The 3,282-nt window shown below is 41.7% G+C and overlaps 1 pseudogene; it reads left to right on the forward strand.

Annotated features, from left to right (window-relative positions):
• Positions 1-1,160: 1,160 nt before the first annotated feature.
• LOC146319375 (uncharacterized) lies at positions 1,161-2,223 on the forward strand (annotated as a pseudogene).
• Positions 2,224-3,282: the final 1,059 nt, after the last annotated feature.

Genomic DNA, 3,282 nt, shown 5'->3' on the forward strand with positions numbered 1-3,282 from the left:
CAGCCGTAAACTCTCTCGCACTTCAGGCTAATGCTAGCAAGCTAGCAGCAGACTGCTGTTCACAGAGGGACAGTTAAAATCCACCTACTGTTCTGGCTGAAGAATAAACAACCTGTGTTGATGTGTCTCCTCAAACATTTTCTCATCCAGACTCGTTTAACTTCTGTGTTTTTTTTTCTCACGGCAAAGTTTTACTTCAAACTGTTGCACCGCGTTAGTCTCCGGTTTGTTTACATCCGCTTCCACAAAAGATCACGTGAAATCGCGTACCACGAAATCCCGCGAGATGATCTCGCGAGATCACATTCACCCAATTCAGAATCTTAATATAAAATTATAATAAGGCCTGGTTGTAATCTGGATGATTTTGGAGAAAGTATTAAATTAATATTTAATAGTCAGTGTCTTATTATGAACATATTTACAAGAAAAGTTGCAAAAATGTTTGTGAATGCTGTCAATCACAGTTCTTAGAAAGACTGAAAATCGGAACCGGCCAAAATCGGAATCGGTAGGTCAGACCCCTTAAAAATCGGAAATCGGAATCGGCTCAGAAAGTTGAAATCGGTGCAAGTCTAATTGTAATATTGAAAATTAACTGTTTTTCAGGTAGAATGTTTCTGTCTGTATTATAAAAAGAAACAGCAACATGGCCTCAAGGGTAAACCGATGAAGCTGTGTTTGTACCTGTCAGATCTACCTGTGACAGGTCACCGCCCCGGTTCTCCTCTATCGACCTCCGTGTGTTTACCTGCACACAAAACTTCTCTGATTTATACCAAATGAGTCACAGCTCTTCAGTGATTTCAGTGTTACTGTGTCCTCACACGTCTCAGCTGACTGGAGCACCACTGTCACCAGTGACACAAACCAGTTCGATCCAGTTTTAAAGACAAAATGTGTAGGAAAGTGTGTGTGAGCTGCATAGAGTGAGCGTGTGTCAGAGAGGTTTGGGAGCTGTGGGAGGTTAATAAATAAGACTTGGTGTCCAAACATGAGATCAGAATGAAGGAAGGAGTCTTTTCTGTCTCGTCCAACAACTCTACTTAGGTAGAACAAGCATTTTCTGTCAATTTTAGCCCCAAACTTTGGAGCACAAAACACACCTGAGCTCACCTGACAGCACACCTGATAGTGTGTGTTCACTCTCCACGGTTCTCATGTGCTTCATAAGTGCCACCTCGCGCTCTGACAGGCAGCTTCAGACAGACGCAGCAGAGCTCAGAGACAGCAGGAAGAAGAGAAAAAGATGGCAGAGGACACTCCTGCAGCAGCCCCGGAGGCGGCGGCTAAATCCCCAAAGAAGAAAGCGGCTACCCAGCCCAAAAAGGAGGCACAGAGAAAGTCCCTCCAACTGATGGTCATCAACATTGTGTCCAAAGACCGCAAGGGGACATCGATGCCAAATATTAAGAAATGTCTGAAGGCTGAAGGGGTTGATGTGGTGAAGGACAACAGACGCATCAACAACACCGTGAAGAAACTGGTCGACCAAGGAACCTTGAACCGGACTAAAGGAGCGGGGGCCTCTGGATCCTTCAAACTCGCCAAGACTGACACCACACCTGCTAAGAAGACCCCAACCAATGCCAAGAAGACCGGGACCACAAAGACCACACCCAAGAAGACCACAGTCAACATGGCCAGAGTCAATAAATCAAGCAACAGGGGCTTAGCCATGAAACGAAAAGCACCCAGAAAAGCACCGGCAACAACGCAGAAGGCGGCAGCAGCGAAGACGAGTTCTTCGAAGAAGAAGACTCCTTCTAAAAAGGCGAAGCCAGCAAAGAAGAGCACTGCGAAGAAAAATGCAGCAAAGAAACCTGCACCCAAAAAGGGCAGGAAGAAGTAGCTGTCCTGAACCCAGAACCCAAAGAACCAGAACCCAAAGAACCAAAGGCTCTTTTAAGAGCCACCACAGCTTCTACTGAAGAGGGTTTACTGTTTTTTTAATATACCAGCAAAAACAAAAAAAAGTATAGTCATACATAATACAATATATACCTATATCTGTACAAGAGAAAGGCATATATAGGTTTTAATTTTTTTCATGTTGCATGCTGTTTTCTTTTCACTCTTGAGGAGCTGTGACAAGTGAATTACCCAGTGGGATCAGTGCAGCTTATCTTATCTTATCTAATCTTATCTTTGTCTGTTAGTTGTCACTGAGGATTTATGCAGAACAACTAACAAATATGCATTAATACTAGATACAGTTCAAATTAAAAAAGCATTGAGATCATACATAAAAATAAACGATTACTAATACGACGCTTCAAGGGAAAAAGGCAGCGTGTGCAGAGTTTTCTTGCTGTCGAGCCAAAATAGTTGCAGGCAGATAATTGCATATGTGGCATTTTTAGAGCTTTATATTTGGTTATTCTTTATTCTACACATTAATCCTGACCTCTGATTTGACCTTTGCAGAGCTTATCAAAAATATTGGGTCATACCAAAGGAAAGGACAGTAACTTCCATTTTACCTGATTACTTTAGCTGTAAAAAGCAGAATGATGATAAACATGGTAAAATCCTTACAATGTCCCAACAAACTGTCTCTCAGTGACCCACTTCCTGCTGTCCAAGCTGCTGATGCAACATGATGGTATTACTGTACAAAAATAAACATTCACCATTGTTCATTAGTGACCATCAGAAACAGACATGAGTTACATTATTTACAGCCTCATATATTATGAGCTTATTTTGCATTTGTAATATTTCCATGATGTTCTGAAGGCAGCATGGAAAACGGAGTATATTGGCGGGAAGCACAAGCTCCATGACACCCCCCAAACTCCACTTGTATCTAAGGAAAGCTGAGCCAGATTGTAGAGGAGGTTACTTATTAATCATTAATGAATTAATAGCCAAAAAAGACTTTAACCTATTAAAACACGTATTGATTAATAATTAATCAGTAGTCACTAATATGATGAAGAGGTGAAATAATAATTCTGTATATAAACATAAAAAAAAATCTTGAATTTGAGTTTGGAAAAGGGGTACAAACCCTAAAATTGTGATTTTAGTTAATACGTCCAAATCTGATTTTGATGACCTCAGGACAGACAAAGTCTTGTGGACCCCCTGTGATTTCTGGCGCCCCACTAAAGGCGGCCAGGACCCCACCCTGGTTAGGAACCAGTGCATTAAGTGAAAAAGAAGGGAGTGTGTGCCCAGTGTCAGGATAACAGGCTTAACTTTACTTTGACAGACAGTTTACAGAGTTATATACAGCTGATCAGCTTACAGTGAAGGACTCGTCTTTGCCTGTTATTG

Source organism: Lutjanus erythropterus, chromosome 11 (assembly GCF_056507025.1).
Source record: "Lutjanus erythropterus isolate fLutEry1 chromosome 11, fLutEry1.hap2, whole genome shotgun sequence".
NCBI lineage: Eukaryota > Metazoa > Chordata > Actinopteri > Lutjaniformes > Lutjanidae > Lutjanus > Lutjanus erythropterus.